Source organism: Herpailurus yagouaroundi, unplaced genomic scaffold (assembly GCF_014898765.1).
Source record: "Herpailurus yagouaroundi ecotype Mexico unplaced genomic scaffold, PumYag 203, whole genome shotgun sequence".
Classification (NCBI taxonomy): Eukaryota; Metazoa; Chordata; class Mammalia; order Carnivora; family Felidae; genus Herpailurus; species Herpailurus yagouaroundi.
This window is the reverse complement of record NW_024412434.1, coordinates 11489394-11507864: the sequence shown is the minus strand read 5'-3', so window position 1 is coordinate 11507864 and position 18471 is coordinate 11489394. Positions and strand designations below refer to the sequence as shown.

General features: G+C 44.8%; 1 protein-coding gene across 24 annotated transcripts in view; it reads left to right on the top strand.

Moving 5' to 3' along the window:
- The window catches only part of KIAA1217 (KIAA1217 ortholog), a 398770-nt gene that overhangs the window by 313463 nt on the left and 66836 nt on the right, over positions 1–18471 (top strand). The window contains exon 1 of one of the 24 annotated variants that reach the window (XM_040451209.1): positions 396–688. The exons of 21 other annotated variants lie outside the window; for them this stretch is intronic. The gene's annotated coding sequence lies outside the window, so the exon portion shown is untranslated. Of the gene's footprint in view, positions 1–395; positions 689–13787; positions 13888–14179; positions 14444–18471 lie in introns of those variants that run through there. 2 more of the 24 variants (XM_040451212.1, XM_040451211.1) reach the window with 2 other exon arrangements.

Here is an 18471-nt window from a genome sequence, read left to right as displayed (position 1 = left end):
GGGGGGGGGGAGGTTGGTTGGTTGGTTGGTTGGTTTAGATCTGTAGCATCCAAAACCTACTATCAGACTGGTTGTTGTGTCAGAGACTTGGTTACAACTTACTCTGAGTGGAACGAGAACGGTAAACAGGAGGCAGTGTGGGGATAGTTTCAGACAAACTACCCTTTCCTCTTTGCTCCTTCCTTCTTTGCTTCCTGTGCCGTGTCACTCGAAAACTGGTTTCATAGACCCGGGTCAGGGAGCTTATTCGTGAGCTTGATCTGGAAGTGAGAAAGTGTCTTTGAATGGAGAGCTGCCCACATGCCAGGCTACGCAGCCTGTCAGGCTTCCGGCAGAGCCGTTGGGGGAGGACAGGGAGAACGTTGAATAACGTTGAAGGCGGAGGGCTCTGGAGTGGGGGCAGCCAGCCGAGCCACCTCGGGACCAGGGACTGCTGCTCCCCTCACCCCCTCCTGGAGACTGAGGCATCCATCCACTCCAGCCACAAAAATATCCTGGTGATTTGTGATGCGAAGTCATCACTGCCAACGGCGTCAACAGGGGATGCAGCTGTTCTTTCTTCCCAGCATCGCACTTGGGCTTCGGGATCGAGACAGCCAGCTTCCAACACCATTTCTGCATGAAATCCGGGGCTGGCTGAGCAGCCGCCTCAACTGAAAGCGATTGGAGCAGGACCTTCCTTTAGCAGGTACTGGGGTTGTTCCCAAAGAATCCTGTGCCAGTGCAGGAGAGCTCAGGAGAGGTTTGCACCACACCCTCCCTTTGATATCCAAACCACATCCCTTTTCTTGGCTCTTGTAAATACAGATGTTAGCGGAAATTGCCTTTGACTGGGAGCATATGTCCTGGTATTTTCAGGTTGTAACCGGTGCACCTACATGCTGCTTTCTTCCCGGGGTTTAGCTTTTCTGTCTTCTTTGTGGGTCCCCATCAGGGTAACCCAGACCGTAGGAAATTGTTTCCTACCAAGTATGCACAGGCTCCCTCCGTCCACGATCTTGCCCAATAGAGGGCTTCCAGATGACCATTCTTTCCTTTACACTTCTTCTAAAATTTCTCAGGTAAGTGTGTGTTGCTTTTATTTAAATTTGTGCGTGAGGTGGAGGGGAGTCATGTTAGTTTCTTACAGAGAAAAAAAATATATTTTTAAGGTACATCCATATCGACTGTTGGCAAGCCATTTCCTCTCCGCCCTGCTTTTCTTCCCATCAGGTTGCTGATCCCTTGGCTTGCGCGTCATTTTTGCAGGAGCGATACTCTGTCTGCTCCTGTAGATTTGGGTCGGGGAGATACCTGACCTAGTAGTTGGTACCACCTCAAGCAACGGGCCTGACTTATTCGGAATCCTAGGGTTTCGGAGGTGGAGAGACGGCCCCGTGCATCAGCTTTTAGAACCCATCCGGTGAGACTTAGGGGGTCTAGCGTGGTTGCAAAGACTTGGAGTGACAAGATCACAAGACAAGGAAGGAACAAATACAGGGCTGGAACCCGGGCCACCTGTCCCTCAGGCTAACCCTTTGTCCATCCCCCAGGGCTTCCCTGCTTTTGCTCTGGCCCCACTGGGTCTCACTTGATTGATTTAGCAAAGTGTTGCCTACCTGACTTCTCCTAGCCAGCCATTGTTGTAGTTGAATATAGCCGGGCCTCACCTACCATCCAGAGCAGCACGTGTCTAGAGTGGGGCCAAACCTCATTAATTGGAAATGCATGGGCCTGGACCAAAAATAAATGGATTTTGAACTAACCAGATTGAGATGATCCAATATTTTTATTGAAGGAGAATAAGCCCTCAAGTCATCTGAAAAACAGCAGCTGCTTCAAATTATGGGATGCTTTGAATAAAACAATACATACTGGCTTAAAAGGGGTGTGTAGTCTTATAACCTTATTTTCAAAAGTCAGCCTTTTTGCTAAGGAAAATGGCTTCTACGGTAACTGTTTGAAATGTTAATGTATTTCCATTCGGATGACTTTCAAAGTCGTTTTTCACGAGGAACCAGTGATTTTAGGTGGGACCTCGTAAAACAGGTTTTGAAATTTTAATAATTGTGTAATGTTTTAATGAATATTAGGTAAGTAGCACAAACAGCTTGAGAGTTAATGAATATTTTTCCTTCACCACAACTAAGTAAAAAAAAAAAAGGTCAATTTAAAATTGACTTGGGCCACCTGGGCCACCTGGCTAAGTGTCCGACTGTTCTCAGCTCAGGTCTTGATCTCAGGGTCATGAGTTCAAGCCCCACACGGGGCTCCACACTGGATGTGAAGCCTCCTTAACTCAACCAACCAACCAATCAATCAATCAATCAATCAATAATAACATTGACTTAAAGAAAATCATTAAATGGGTAATAGCACAGTTGGTATGAGAAAGTGGCCAAAATGGTGACGGTGTCTTATTACTGAGTAAACTGTAAAAACGGAGGCTTTGAGACAAGGGGCCAGTCAGGGGTTTGTGAAGACAGAGCAAAACATCATTAAAGATTATATGGTTGAAAAAATGAACCGTTTTGATGTCAGAATCAGAACTAATTCCCATTTAGGAGTTCTGAAGAACTCCGGCACCTTGTCATTTGGCACAAAAGAAAAGCTGTTCATTAAATCATTTTTGTGCAGATTTCTTGATTTGAGGCTCTCCGGATAGAAGGGGTGACTATCCAGTGTGCCATTTAAGCCAGAGGGGCGCCTTCTCGTGGTTCAGGTGGCGCTAACTCACTCCATATTCCTGAAATACAGAAAATACGTTTCTCTCGGTTGATCGACACATGTACTTGATTTCTTTCTTTTTATTTTTTCTTTTCCTGTGAAATCAAAGTTCATGCTTTCCCTTGTTCTGATTTAACTCTCTGAACCTGTGCCTTTTCATTTGCCCTTGATATCTTAGGAAGAGCAGTCAAACACAAACCCCAACAACAGTAAGAAATCGTAACGATGTCAGTGATGAGGTGATTCAGAAATAGCAGAGACCTGCTTAAACTTCAATGCATGTTTTTCATAAAGCAAGCCTCCAGAGCATTAGGTATCACAGTCAGGGTGTGATAGCTTTCGTCTAGGATGAGCGTCTAGAGCTGTTCCTTGCACTGACTTAACAAGAAGGAAGGCGACCGAGAGAGCATTCTGTACATGGTGGACTCCTTATAGGAGGGACTGAGGGAACATTCTGGATACATATCTACAAAGTGGATACCATTTTTGCTTGCTTTTAAAAGCAAATCTAAAAATATATTTCCTAGCAGCTGTGTAACTGCAAAACAAAAAAATCTGCTCCACTGCAGCGCAAATTACTTACTAGATATCTCCAGGGTTCTGATCTTAATGCTTCAGAAATTTGCTTTAGATTTTATTGTATATATTTAGACCAAGGAGCCTATTAGCTTGCGATCTGGGTGAACCTCTGCATTCTCATGAAAATGAGAAATGTGCCACTCTTGGCAACCTAAGGCTATAATTATGTTAATATGACCATTTTAAGACTGAAATATGTTGTTTTAAAATGTTTCTGTATTTTTATTATTCGTAACAATGATCCGAAGAAATTTAGGGAAATGCTAATAAGTTTTTGTTCAGTATCACTTTGTGACTAGAGCATAAAAACGATTCAGATGTGGTATTTTGAGATTTTTAATTTTGATAGAGAATTTCTATCCATAGATAAGTACTCCTGTATATAGTCCATTTTAATAATATAAAAACTACCCAAACCTTCTTTTGTATTTTAAATGTAGATGCAGTGAATATATGTGAAGGGCCATCTCGACCTGTAAGTTCCATGACAGCATTTTTTTTTTTAATTTTTTTATGTTTTATTTATCTTTGAGAGAGACGGCGGGAGACAGCGCGAGCAGGGGAGGGACAGAGATAGAGGGAGACACAGAATCTGAAGCAGGCTCCAGGCTGTGAGCTGTCCGCACAGAGCCTGACGTGGGGTTCGAACTCACAAACGGTGAGATCATGACCTGAGCCGAAGTCAGATGCCTAACTGACTGAGCCACCCAGGCGTCCTTCCATGACACTTGCATTAAATCACCACGCTTTGCAATAAATAAATAAATAAATAAATAAATAAATAAATAACCACAGTTCGAGAAAGAAAGAAAAAGAAAGGGAAAGAAAGAAAAAAGAGCACCAAAAACTATCTTTTGAGCAATATGGCAAGATAGCTGTTTTTCTATCAAGGACTATCCTAAAGCACACAGATGCCTGCTTTTAATATAGATGTGGGAGACTAGAATGAACAATATAGTTGGAATTCTGAAAGGATCCAAAAAACTTGTGTCTAGCTTATTGGTTCATCCTTGCCCTCACTACCCAAAACTTCTATTCTGGCTACAGGCAAGATTCTTTCCCAAAGACAGGTTCTCCCAGGTGGCGCCACAAAAGGGAAGGAGAAGGGCAAGAGCGGAGATGTGGATAACGGCCCGTCGTGTAATTTTTATAAATAACTGACGTTTGAATCTCTATCAGTATAAAGTTGATTAGAAATCTTTCACTGAGCCTAACCCGGCTTCAGAATCGCCCATTAATTCGGGAATGGGAATGAGGGAAAGCGCTTTCTTGACTGTGAGTCCATTGCCTATAACCAGACTTTTTTCTCAAGGGTATGTCTTTGGAACATAATACGGCATGGCACGCTTCCTTTCAGAAGCTCCATCCATTCTTTCTTTCTGGGAGCTTGTGTATCTCATGAAAGTGTGTCATTCTCATCGTGCTCCTATGAATATATTAAAGTGAACATTATCCATTCTATTCATTTTGCTCTCATTTGAGTGAGCCCATGAATGCTTGTGGGCAATTTTAATAATAACCCACGCGGTTCACGCTTCCCTGCGTGCAAGCCATACAAGAGTAATTCAACTCACTTGATGTTCACAGAAATAGGAGGTGTTCCTGAAGCCACCGAGCAGCAGAACCAGAGGTTCAGAAAAGTTCGGTGGCGGAGCCACAATCATGGCGGTAAGAGCACAAGCGAGGAGATCCTCAGGAGGAGAAACAGAGTGTTTTCATTCAGCATCCAGTACTCATTCCACCACGACCCACCGCCTTCCCTGGGCGTCATGGTGCGGAGGAGTACTGATGGAAGAGGATGATTAGACCCTTAAAAATGTTTTGTTTTGGAAACTAACTTGTAGACTGCAGCCTGTTGAAGGACAAGTTGAGGTTGAGGGCCATCGGAATGAAGCCTGTGTCTCATTGCACCAAGTATAAGAAACTCCCTTTGTCTGTGTATTCACCCCTCTCTTCCTGTCCTCCCTGGGAGAAGCTTTGTCCCTATGTTGCTTTTGAAGTGGGTTGAAAGCTCTGGCCGCTAGTCATGAACTTCGAAAGGCTCCGTAGATTACAGAGCATTGTCTTTACCTGTCTTGCCTCCTGTGTGACAGAGGATTCTTTCCCGTGGTTTTGTGTGGGTGCGGGGGGTGGTGGAGACAACTACACCATGTCCACCCCCTCACCCGATGTGGAAGCTTTGTCATATGGACCGTGACTTCCCTTTTTTTTTTTTTTTTTTAATTTTTTTTTAATGTTTGTTGATTTTGAAGGGGAGAGAGAGACAGAGTATGAGCAGGGGAGGGGCAGAGAGAGAGGGAGACTCAGAATCCAAATCAGGCTCCAGGCTCTGAGCTGTCAGCACAGAGCCCGACGCAGGGCTCGGACTCACGAACTGTGAGATCTCGACCTGAGCTGAAGTCTGTCGCGTAACCGACTGAGCCGCCCAGGTGCCCCTGGACCGTGACTTCTTTAACATAGAGTCACTGAGCTAGTGGCTCTCCATTTGTTTCTCGTGAGCTGCTGAGATTTGGGGACGCAGGGCTTCCTTTGAATGTAGGAATGCCCAAAGTCCGGCATTTCTTGGGACACAGGGAAGCAGATCCCATCTCGGAGCGGGAGGCTTCTGGCAGTGTTGGAACCCAGTGGGAAGCGGTGACTGGCCAAACTCCCCCAGCTGTCGAACAGGGCAAGGCCAGGCAGGGCGTGGGTGGAGAGGCTTGCCAAACCCAGCCTCGGGGTATGCACAGCTCCCAAACTGGTTGTCTTGGAGGCTGTTATTTATCCAAATAAGGAGAAGTAGTGGTTTTGCTGACCATCTCAGATTTCTGAGCCATGTCCACTGGCTTGCTGGCTGACTTGACGTGATATTTGAACTGAACACACAAAGGTATTTCTTTGAAATGGAGCCCTCTTGTGGGGCTCACGGACGTCCTGGGGTCATCATTTGGAAGGTGGTTTTTCCCCACATTTGTAGATAACGGTAACATGGTCTGGTCTATGTTACTGTTCTCTTGTGTCTTCTGTAACATTCGATACAGATGACTTTGTTCAGGTATTTCTGAACCCGATTTTACATGGTGAGAATACTGACCTTAGGGATCCCTGAACTGCTGCCTTCCTTTGAAGAGTATTCAAAGAAGCTCGAGCCTCCACACTGATTTCTTGACACTCGAGTGTGAGATTTTTCTGGCACTTCATAGATCCTGGCCCTGTTATTTGACTTTGGGTAAGACATTTGAAGTCTCTGGGCCCCAGTTCCTCATCTGTAAAATGGGGATTGTAATGTTTATCTGATGGGAATCTGCTGGGAATTAAATGAGCTGGTTTTGGAAAGCATTGGTAAATAGGAAGTCTTCAAAAACATGAGTTTCCTTGCCATTTTTCCGTTTTCTCCTGGCAGATTTAGTTGAAAGTATTTATTTATAGAGAAATCGTAAGTAATTAAAATTGTCACCCAAAGTTTAAGAAGGTCAGCTTCCTGAATTAGGATTTAACCAAACCCACACCAGAAGGAAGATTTTGATGGGCACTTCCCACTCCCCTTTACTCCCTAGAGCAGTGGTTCTTCAAGAACATTCCATGGACCAGCAGCTTAGCATCACCTGGGGACCTGTTAGAAATGCAAATTCTCAGGCCCAACCCCTGACCTACTATCTCAGACACTCTGGAAGTGGGGCCCATTAATCTGTATTTTAGCAAGTGCTTCCAATGTAGGTTAAAATGGAGAACCATTTGCTGTTCGGGTCAGAGATCTGTCTGTTCCTCTGGGTCACTTGGCGTTCCCCATCTCTGGTCTCTAACGACGCCTTACTTCCTGCCTGGAATACCTAAGAAAGCAACCTCTTTCTTTCTTCCCTACTGAGGTCTTGCTCATAATGTGTGGATTCATTTCATCTCACCTCTTCGGAGAAGAGATGAGACACAGATGTCACACAGATGTGACAGAGAAGAATCTTACCCTTCTGTAGATTCCGAGAATATTTGTGTATTGCACTCATTGAACGCTTGCCAGAGTTCTTCTTGCTTTGTCTTACTTTGAATATTCATGTACGTGCCTCATTATCCCTGCTAGAAAGTAAGCTCTTAAAAGGTGAGAAGGACGTCTTAAAGATCCTTTTCCCCCGTCATCAGTCTTAATCCTGAGCTTGGTATACAGAATGACTATTTAGAAAATATGTCATGGATACACAGAATGTGATCATATAGAGACAGTCTAGATGAGACTTCTCGTTTATGTATAATGAACCTGATGTTAGCATCTGGTTCTGAATGCAGGTTCCACCATGCTTCAACGACTGTTGGAAGACACCCTGAATGGGGGCATCCGGGACCCCTGGCTTGGTCCAAACTTGCAGCTGCTCTTGTGATTTTCTCCACACCTCCAGTCACACCTGAGGAAGACAGACACGTTTTCAAAGATATATTCATTTAATTTATAGGCCTGGAACCTTTTAGATTCTTTCATAACTAATGAGAGCTGGGAAATTTATGAGTCTATATAATTATACAACAAATGGCATCTATTTTCAGTCTTACAGGAGAGAATTTTCTCAGCTCACACACTCGATACACCTGGGATACCCATGGAACTTCTTTAGGGTTTGAAAGTTGCTTGAGGGGTTGAAAGTTGTTGCTAAAGAGAAGAGCGATTGGCTCTTCTGAAGCCATGAAGAATTGGCACAAGGGCTGTTTTGATCTGGATCTCCATTGTTGTTTTGTCATGTTTGTTTTAAGGGAAAATTGAACTTGGTGGGTTTGTGAATTACTGTCCTTCAGTGTTATCCTCTGGGGCTCTTCCCCTCACAGGATCCTTGCTGCTTTTGATACATTTGTTAATACTGTTCAGCTGAAGGTCAGAATAACAGCAGAACTAAAAAATCGTACATCAGAAGCCTCTTTTTTACCATTTATTTTTATTTACTTTCATTTTTATGTTTAATTTGAATCCAAGTTAGTTAATATGTGGTTAGTTAACATATAGTAATAATGATTTCAGGAATAGAATTTAGTGATTTATCACTTACATACACCACCCAGTGCTCATCCCAACAAGTGCTCCTTAATGCCCATCACCTATTTAGCTCATCCCACCCACCCACCTCCCTGACAGCAACCCTCAGTTTGTTCTCCATATTTATGAGTTTCTTCTGTTTTGGCCCCCTCCCTGTTTTTATATTATTTTTGTTTCCCTTCCCTTATGTTCATCTGTTTTGTCTCTTAAAGTTCTCATATGAGTGAAGTCATAGGATTTTTGTCTTTCTCTGAGGGACTAATTTCACTTAGCATAACGCCCTCCAGTTCCATCCACGTAGTTGCAAATGGCAAGATTTCATTCTTTTTGATTGCTGAGTAATACTCCATTGTATATATATACCACATCTTCTTTATCCATTCACCCATCAATGGACAGTTGGGCTCTTTGCATACTTTGGCTATTGTTGATAGTGCTGCTATAAATGTTGGGGTGCATGTGCCCCTTTGAATCAGCATTTTTGTATCCTTTGGACAAATGCCCAGTAGTGCAAATGCTGGGTCGTAGAGTAGTTCTCTTTTAATTTTTTGAGGAACCTCCACACTGGTTCCCAGAGCGGCTGCACCAGTCTGCATTCCCACCAACGGTGCAAGAGGGTTCCCCTTTCCCACATCCTCTCTGACATCTGTTGTTTGCTGGGTTGTTAATTTTAGCCATTCTGACAGGTATAAGGTGGTATCTCATTGTGGTTTTGTGTAAAATTCCCTTTTAAACTGACTCTGCTGGCATAACTCACCTTGTGTTGTGTGTTTGTTCTATTCTTTGCTAATAGAACCAGCACATGCTTTGCTTTGATTGATATGAAAACAGAGCAGCATACAGGCAGTGGGGTGATGCCATTAGAAGGACCTCACTTGTAACCCGGGTCCACAGGGGCGATTCCAGAAAAGTCATGAGGAAAGAGGGACAGGGAGTGGACCTGAAGGAGTCCACATACCAGGGAACACTCTTGGACACTGCCACAGGGGTCCTGGGATGTGACAGGACAGCGACCGACCAAGAACAAAAGACCATTTGTTTTCCAGCTTGGCATCTATCAGCCGTCGATTTGTTTACACACCATTTTTTCCACTGAGAAATATCTATCCTTAAGCTGTGTCTGTGAGCATAAAATTCTATACAGAATGTCATCATTTTGTTGAGATACGGTGAGGATATGTCATATCATCAAACCGAGATTTTTTTTTTTTTTTCAAAAATTCTTACATCGAGGGGCGCCTGGGTGGTTCAGTCGGTTGAGCATCTGACTCGTGATTTCGGCCCAGGTCATGGTCTCACAGGCATGAGTTCGATCCCCACATCAGGCTCTGGGCTGGCAACGAGGAGCCTGCTTGGGATTCTTTCTCCCTCTCCCTCTCCCTCTCTCTCTCTATCTCTCTCTCTGTCCCTCCGCTGCTCATGCTCGTGCGCTCTCTCTCAAAATAAACTAACTTAAAAAAATGATGACTTATTTAAAAAACGTAGTAAAAATATTCTTAACATTGTTGTGAACATCTTAAAGCTTTATAGTGTTATATCAACTTTTTTCACTCGTGGTATAGTCAACTTGGTCAGTTTCCCTGATGAAAGGTTAGAGGGGCATAGGATACAATGACAGAATTATAATAGCTCTTTCAGTGATTCATACACCTCTGAGAGATACGGTCCCAGGAATGTCACTCGGCATTGGGATTGGAGTCAGAGAGGTGAGGAATGCTAATCAAAGGAAGCCTAGACATTTTATCCCGTAAGTCATGTGGCATCTGTGACCGATGAAAGTCTATGTGTGTGTATATACACGTTTGCACATATATGACTAGTGATGCAGTGATATCTGTATAGTGATAATCAGTGATACAGAACAGAGAAGTACGTGTATGCAAGTGTAATGTATACAGACATATACTACCATACATGTAACTAATTTTGAGGCAAGTAGATAAAACCTAGTAGTAATCAAGACAGTGTCTGGATAATTGGATCCAAAGTCCCCTGAGATGTCTATTATTTTTTTCCTTTGCTATGAAAATCTGGATCAGAGAGTGAAGCAGACAAGGTACTGCTCAAGCCGAGTTCATCACGCTGCCTGCTGAAGTTCAGAGCTCAAGCAGATAAACATTCAGTAGTCCCTGCGGGGAAGGCCTTGGGGGCACGGTTCCTCTCAGAGCAGCACACAGTGTCTTAGAGGACACGTGGTTTCCCACTTAAACTGTGAAGGAAGCAGGGACACGGTGGCGAACCTGAAGACGGGCATTCTTGCCGCCTCATGACTTTGTCACCACGCGAAGTTGGGCGAGGTTCGAAACTCCTGACGCTTCCTTTTCCTAACCAATCACATGGGGATAGGAGTATCAGATCTGTGTGTGGTTCCCCGAGTTCAGGGGTCCGCGAAATAGAATCACAATTGTAAGCTGCAGACGGCTGGGTGACCGTCTTGTGTCTGTGGATAGGGGTGTCCGTAACCATCGAAAACCCTTCATAGAATGAGAAACATCGTCAATAAACAAAGCAATGTATTATATGTTGCAGAGTGCGTGTTGACAAGCCAAATGGGAGTTCAGGGAACAGTCAGGAAAGGAAAAATAGAGTCGAAGGCACTGAAAAGTTCTATTTGGGTGACAGAAATGACTTACCACTAGAACAAATCTAGAAGCCCCAAAGGGAGATGCATAAACAAATAGCGTCCTTACGGGAAATGCGTGAGTGTGCAGGGAGATGGGGATGAAAAACGGGGACTTATTTGCACTATCTGTTACAAGCGGTAGAGAGAAGATACTGTTTTATAAACTGTAACTATTTTAGGTGCAAAAGGAGGTTGTCCTTGGCCTGGATGATACAGGAGTATCCCAGAAGATTAAGTATCAGTGAGAGAAGCACATTTTTCTTTTATCTGTCCTGCAGCTCCACACAGTTACTGACTGTGGCTTGGAAGCTGAGTGATTTATTTAACATCCCTTTATTCTGTTCCAGACTGGGATCTTTAATCACCGTTGGGCAGTGTTACGTCAGCTGGGTCCCGGTACTGGAGGGCTCACCAGTGCTTCCCATGTCAAAATATTTGTGGAAATAACGCTCCTCTTAAATATAGCCGTCAGCTAACCACTGACTGGACCATCTCTTTGCTGAGAATTGAATAATTTTGGCAACAGTCTGTCTGTCTCGTGTCTGGGAGACATTCCATTTATGATCAAATGAAACATTAATAGTTTCGCGAAGACCTCACAAATGACCGCCTTTCCAATTTTAACAGTGTAAGCAAGACGGACTTGAAATTTCCCAACATCATAATTACTTCCCTTCACCATGCCGTCTTCATGCTCATAAGCACATTTTAGATTTCCTTTTATCATATGTAATTTTTTAAAAGCCAATAAAGAAATGAATGAGAGAGAGGAAATAGAAATAAATTTCCACAAGACTGTTATCCTTACCAGAGCATAAAAATTATTTCCTGTTGAGGTAATGCTGAATATTTACTAGCATGTTCTTTTTTAATACTAACTCAAAAGAAATAAATTGCTTCCACTTTGCTTATCGTGCCAGTTAATGAAAGGAAGAAGGGGCATCAATAGAGGAACACTCAATACACCACTGGGAAGAACAAATTCACAAAGGCTGCAGCCTCCCAAGGTAGGTCACGCAGAGGAGGGTCTGGCGAAGAAAGGACGCCAGAGTGTGGGGACGCGATGGTTGGACACACCCAGAATGAACCACATTTTGGGGTGAGTTCTCCTGAATGAGCTGTTCTTTGGAGAGCACGAGCCGGACAGGTGAAGTCAAATCCTGCACAGCACCAGGATATTGCTTAGGAAATTAGCCTGCCTGGTTCTTCACCGGGCACTCGAGGACCTTAGGGTCCTCTCTCGAGAGTGACCTGTGTGCTTCGTACTGGAGGATATTTAACTCATCCTGATTCACCGCAGCTTTCAAACTCCTGATGGTGAATTACAGCTCTCCTCATGACGAGGCCATGCGCATACTCTCCAGACCGTGCCCTGAAACGTTTCAGAAAAGTGAAAGGAAATTGCTCTGAACGTGACGGGAAGGAAGAGATGGGAGACGTAAACCAGACCTTCTCTCACCTTGCACCCCCCACCCCGACTTGCAAGGCAGCTGGGTCAACAGAAGCCACCTGTCTCCGCCGTAGCCGGCGTGGACGCCCGCGTGGAGTATGGCGTGAGGCACGTAGCGAAACAGTGGTGAGCGCTCAGTGCGTCTGTTTTCCGGGGGGGACAGGGTGGCCCAGACACTGCACATTCATTCATCCGTTCTTACAAGCCGTCCCGCTTGTGTAAACAGCAGGTAAATCAGTACAAGGGCCGTTAGGACATCTGATGCTGGAAGGCGGGGTCTTCAGGGGATATGGTAGGGTTGGAATCATGGCTTAATCAGACAAGGGAGACCAACCCCTACATCTCCCTTCCTGGAAAGCGTGTGTTTGACTGCAGAAGCAAAACCTGCCAAATGTGTGCCGAATGTTCCAGGGGCTGATAGCGCGCGTGCTTCCCATAGTCTGGTGAGAAATCACAAACTCCTGCTGATGAGATTAAAACATCGAAACAAGCGTTTTCTCATTCCTTCTACTCTTTTCCGACCTCTTAGGTGGCATCTGTTACAACCACTTCATCCAAATATTGTGTCTAACGAGGCATCTTAGGAGGGTGACAGTGCCCCGTGCTCCGTGGTCCCCCACCCTTAATAGCCACAAAGCATTCTGATGGCAGTAAACAGTTTTCTTTAGAAAGCCTGAAGCACTGACTGGATTTGAACTTGAGAGACGTCATGGAATTCTTTGGGTCAGCAAGAACAGCCTCGAAAAGCCTTAAAATGTTTGAAAAATGCACAGGCTTCCCAGAGCCTGGTCGCGGGGTGTGGCGTGAGGCCAGTGGGTTTCCAGCCCAGCATTTCGAGTTACTTGTCGCTGGATTCCCACTTGGATAGCTTTCCTTTCGCCTCCGTCCCTAAGGGCTCAGAGAGCATGGTGGTGATTAAACAGAGCCTACCCGCCAGCTAAGGAAGTGCTTTTTCTCCCTCACCTTTTGTGAGTGAGGCGTTGATACCTGTCCTCTGTTCAGGGCGGCACAAGCCACTTCTTGTTGGGAACACACACCTTCTTGTGCCTGTCGCCCCGCAAGAGATCAGCTGCATTGACAGCCGTTGCCGATGGGGCGGGGGGCGGGGAGGGGGGTTGGGGTGCCTCTGGAGACTGCCCTGGTCTCTGCTCCTCAGCCTTGTTGAGGGTGGGGCAGAAGGATTCTGGCTCCCTTTCTGGAATCCCCTGGTGGCGTAGCCATAGTTTTCCCTCCCTCTTCTCTCAGGTATGTTTCCCAGAATGATCGCAGTTACTTGCCCGGTGCTGGGTAGGAGTGATTCATGGCTGCTACCCAAAGTGCATCTTGGTAAAACCAGGCTGGTTAATTAATAGACAGCCTCCTTAATCACCCCTCTGTTTTCTTTCTGCTGTTCAAAACCAGGAGGGGAGAGGCTCGCGTTCCCTTCACTTGCCAGGCCACCGACTTCAAAAGTGTGGCAGCAGAATGAGTGTTGGGTGCTGCTGGCCTATCTAGATTTTTCTCAGCGGATCACACTCGGAGAGTTGGTCCAATACGGTAATTAGCGTCCCGGGGTTTCCGATGGTCTTGTGGTGGCTGGTTGTCTGTTTCAGGGATCCTGTTTGCCTCTCCGTCCGGTCTACTTTGTCACGTTCCTTTCACTGTTAACCCATTTACCTAGGCCTCTCGGAGTCTGTTCGTTGGTGTGTGTGTTCCGTGTAAGCAATTGTTACAGGCCTGAGTCACCCGTGAGGTAGCCTGTGGTTGGATGGGAGCTGAGGTTACTCAGTGACTAATTTCCAAGGGGAGGAGAAATTGGCTTATCATGGGGAGGACTACTTTTCATCCATGCCTGTGACAGCCTCACTCGGAAGACTGGGGGAAACAGAATGGTTTTTTTTTTTTTTTACCGGTTGTAAACACTCAACCTGGGAACGTTTTAGGATCTGTGGCCTTTGCGATTTCTTCCCTGAAGACAAAGCTGTGTAAAACATCCAAATGTGGAACTGAGGATTTAGATGAAACCAGCAAACAAAGAAAGCACATAATTGGGAGCTGAGCCAATGTGCTGTTTTCACGGCGTTAGTTGTACAGGTGATTTCCTTAAGAAAAAGTAAGTGGCTTTAATTCTTTGAGGATGAAAGAGTCTTATAACAATCCTTTTCAGTTTTGTCCGGTTACTTCATTGTGTGGTCTGCCTGACTGGTGTGTTTACAAATTCTAGACTTGGAAGGGTGGGGTTTGAAATACAATAAACTGTACAGAATACTCCCTTTCCGCAAAGAATATATATATTTTAAATACTCCACAAAGAGACGTGATTACATGAGACAGCTTCCCAAAATGATTTGAAATAAACATTTTGCATGCTAGATTTTTTTTTTTTCCAGAAACAATTGTAAGTTTTTTGCCCCTTCTTATCTTACATTCAGGCAACTTCTAAGTGAGCAATGTTTGATTTAACTTACTGTGTTTCGGGGAAATGAAATATAGATATATGTTAGGATTCCTAACTCAAATTTCAGATAATCAATTTGAAGCTGCCCCCAGATTCTTTCTGGTCTCTAGGAAGTGTGGCCCAAACAGCGTACTGAGGTCTGTGCTGTGGGCAGGGGCAGTGGCCTCTCGGTCAGAGCCACGGTGCTGAGCTCCGGAGAGGAAGCCCCACTGTTTATAAGAACAGGAAGCACTCAAACAAGAGAAAGCAGGGGTTTGGGCAGTAATGGCAAGACGGAGAAGTGATGCTCAACAAAGTAAGGCGTAGAGTAAGGCGAATTGTCTGGTTCATACATTGCCAGTGATTCTAGTGAAGGTAATCGAATATTTTCTTTGTCTGGGCCGAGGTATAGGCAAATGGAGATCCGAGATCCGAGTTGTGTTCTGGTAAGGTGTGAAAAGACCCCTTATTCCTGGGCTTAGGTTAGCTTTTTCTTGCTGTAAAATGAAATTCTTCAAAGCCTACATAAAGACATTAAGTGTTGAGGGCTTCTGGGACAGAAGTGTCCGTGACACAAGGTTTCCAGATATTTTGAGAAAAATAACAGGATAGGATTAGTGGCATCAGAGACTGGTGGGAGAAAAAGCGAGTCAGATATACTGATATCTGATATACTGTATACTGATATACAGCTAGAAGGTGAGTCACAATAGTGTGTGATGTGTGTGTGTGTGCCGCTAATTTATTTTACTTTTGAAGTTTGACATAATTTTCTCCTAAGAGGTCTGACTTCCAGGCCTAGTGCAGGAAGAACTCAATATGCATTTAATACCATTTGTGTTAAGAAAACAGAACAAGGGGCGCCTGGGTGGCGCAGTCGGTTGGGCGTCCGACTTCAGCCAGGTCACGATCTCGCGGTCCGTGAGTTCGGGCCCCGCGTCGGGCTCTGGGCTGATGGCTCGGAGCCTAGAGCCTGTTTCCGATTCTGTGTCTCCCTCTCTCTCTGCCCCTCCCCCGTTCATGCTCTGTCTCTCTCTGTCCCAAAAATAAATAAACGTTGAAAAAAAAATTTAAAAAAAAAATAAAAAAAAAGAAAACAGAACAAAACCGTGCAGGTGCCTGATGCTAGGAGATCTCTCCACGGAAAGAGCACTAAGCTGTAACACTGGGACTTCTTAAGGTTATGTATTATAGAATCTTAACCATCATCCCGATTGTCAATCAGAGAGTGAATAACTCCTGGAGGCTACAAAGTCCACATTTTACTGGAACAGCAAGTGGTCTCCTTGGGTGATCATGGCGAAGACTTGAAAAAGATTCTCTTTTCATCTCCCCATCGCTTCTGCCTCATTTTCAGAGAGAGTGCCTTTGGTTGATCCCTATCCTTTCGTGGATGAACCTCAGTTTTAAAATTTTAAAGGTTCATCCTAGTTGTAGGCTTAAAACATTTTCCCACAGTCTGATGGAACCATCATGTCCTTCTCTTCCTGGGCTGAGGGGAATTGCTGAGGAGGACATCACCATGGGTTCTTTTATCAGGGGTCTTGTGAAGTCAGTCAGAGCTTGGCAAAGCAAGATAGGAATTCTACCAAAGACTTCCAACCTCCAAGTCACCAGGATTGATGGAGGCATTCAATCTTAGGTCACCTGTTCTGTCATAGCTGAGTCCTTGTATTCACCGCCACTGTGGAGGACTCAGGTGGACAGTGATTCTTTCAGTGACCCCGAGGGGTGATGGCGACGTTAGTTTGAGATGGACAAGACAAGGCTGATAGGCAGCATTACCACTGGGTACATGATGCTGATTGCATACAGATAGGACCCATCCTGGTTGGCCAGAGTCCCATTCCGGTTGGATGGCACCCATGTGACATTAGCTACCAGATGGTAAATATTTTGACTATCACCCACATTTGCATATGAGTGCACAGCATATCAGAATTACTGCTGTTACTTCTCTTTCTGAATTCATCTGTACGTGGCACCAAGAAAGTCTAGTATTAGAGATTTGTGTGTGTTTTATTTTAAAAGTTCGTTATATAATGTACCTCCCAACCATTTCTTCTCACATCAGCAAACTTGTTTGTTGTTTTTTTTTTTTTTTATATCTATGCAGGTGTCTGTGTTGTTGTTTTTAAAAATTTTTTGATGTTTATTTTTGAGAGAGTGACAGAGACAAAGACAGAGTGCAGGTGGGGCAAGAGCAGAGAGAGAGGGAGACACAGAATCCCAAGCAGGCTCCAGGCTCTGAGTTGTCAACGCAGAGCCCAACACGGGCTCAAACTCATGAGCAGCGAGATCATGACCTGAGCCAAAGTTGGCTGCTTAACCGACTGAGCCACCCAGGCGCCCTGGTATCTCTGTTGTTTTAAAAGAAATTTACTCAACTTTTCATTAATTAAAATTAATTTTCTATTTTCCTTTCATTTCCTTTCATTAAAAGAAATTTACTCAACTTTTCATTAATTAAAATTAATTTTCTATTTTCCTTTCATTTTCCTTTCATTAATATCCCTTCTAGACAGTTCTGTACTACTTGAATTATTAATGTGTCTTCTTACTCTCTTGCCAGGAAAGGGGGACGTTCACTGTGTGTTAATTGGGGTCAATTTGGATCCCCCAAATTCTGATGTAATCTGAGGCCAGATAAAGACGACTAATAGTTTGGATTATTGTTTATCCAGAGGGATAAACAACAGACATTTGGAACCTTTTTTAAGAAATGGTATCAGGGGTGCCTGGGTGGCTCAGTCGGTTAAGCGTCCGACTTCGGCTCACGTCATGATCTCGTGGTCCGTGAATTTGAGCCCCGCGTCGGGCTCTGTGCTGACAGCTCAGAGCCTGGGGCCTGTTTCAGATTCTGTGTCTCCCTCTCTCTCTCTGACCCTCCCCCGTTCATGCTCTGTCTCTCTCTGTCTCAAAAATAAATAAACGTTAAAAAAAATTAAAAAAAAAAAAAAAAAGAAATGGTATCAGTAATGACAATAGTTACCTGTCTTTCGTTACACTTGATTTGCCCTGCACACTCGCTGTGTTATGTCTTACACACAGTGGCATGTTTGAATCTATATGAATTTATCTTTACCTTTGTTTGGATTAAATCTTGTGTTGTGTGGTCTGATTGCCTGGGGAGTTTGGCCAGATATGTGCTGCTGCCTAAGCCAGTGCCTCTTGTCTTTTACGATCTATGAGGCCCTGCTTTACTTAACCACTTTTCTTTTCGCTGAGCCTTGCCTTGTGAAAGATGGGGTGGTAGAGATATTTATGAAGGATCTGTGTAGATCTGTTGCAGAACTTCTGACGTATGGTTACTCAGCCATTGTGGGAGGACAGTCTTGTATGTCATCGCACACTGACCTTGGGGATGCCCTCCTGGTCTAAGGCCCTGAGCCCCTGAGTTATGAGGGTGTCAAGTGAGTGAGCAGAGGGAGGACCATGTGGGCTAGGGCGTCAGGCCTGAGCCACGTGGAGCAGATGCACCTGGAGCCAGACCTTGACCCTCAGTCTTGGTTTGGATCCACAAGGGCCAGGAAATGGGGAGAGAGTCCCAGGGGTGAGGACAGCCTGAGGACGTCCCAGATTTGGTTTAGAGGGGGGAACAGACTAGCCTGTTGTGGGAGTGCACGTGGGGCTAGTGGAGATAAAATTGTAGCTGCACGTGAGAAGCCTGCATACTCTGGGGCCCCCACCAGGGGATTGAGGAA